The 806-nt window shown below is 35.0% G+C and overlaps 1 pseudogene; it reads right to left on the reverse strand.

Moving 5' to 3' along the window:
* Positions 1 to 448, reverse strand: part of LOC106472618 — a 22520-nt pseudogene extending 22072 nt beyond the window's left edge.
* Between the last annotated feature and the right edge of the window lie 358 nt (positions 449 to 806).

Consider the following 806-nt stretch of genomic DNA (forward strand, 5'->3'; position numbering starts at 1 on the left):
TAAAGATTTGATTTTTCCATCTTTTACTAGTCTTCCTAGCTTCGTTACAGGAACCCATTCTTTCGAAGCTTCTTTAGCTCGTCCACGACCCCTACCTCGGCCACGTCCTCGTCCCCTTCCACGACCTCGGCCACCAGACCCAAAGCCTCCACGAAACCCTTCTCTACCTCTGGCTGGAGCACTGTCCGCCATTCTGTTAATTATAATTAAATTGAGAACGAATTCATTCTTGTTAAAGTGAAAAAAAATATTGTATAGATAATAACATACATTATAATAAGAATTATACATAAAATATTCTATAGCAAACCCGTTAAACGCAGATTAATTGCGATTAATTTATAAATATACAACACCTTCATCACTTACTTGTATAAACTTCTTACTAAAAAAACTTTATGACGTTGAGTGTTAAATTTAAAACGCCCTCTATGGGGTTTTTTAATCCGATAAAATCCTAAGACGTTCTCAATACCATTGATTTTGAATATAACCAGTTTTTTCCGAGCGACAAAGTCTTCAAACACCAATAATTACTAAACTATTTCGCTCCCAGTGGCACAGCGGTATGTCTGCGGACTTACAACGCTATAAACCGGGTTTCGATACCGTGGTGGGCAGAGAACAGATATCTCATTGTGTAGCTTTGTGCATAAATTCAAACAAACAAATTAAATCATTTTTCGAGCTTCCGAAACTTTCACGTAAATACCAAAATATACAGATATATATTTTTTGTATAAATATATTATAAAATTATTTACATATCAATAATACCAGACACATGTAATTTAGGCCCAAAAGTA

The sequence above is a fragment of the Limulus polyphemus genome, unplaced genomic scaffold, assembly GCF_000517525.1.
Source record: "Limulus polyphemus unplaced genomic scaffold, Limulus_polyphemus-2.1.2 Scaffold5471, whole genome shotgun sequence".
NCBI lineage: Eukaryota > Metazoa > Arthropoda > Merostomata > Xiphosura > Limulidae > Limulus > Limulus polyphemus.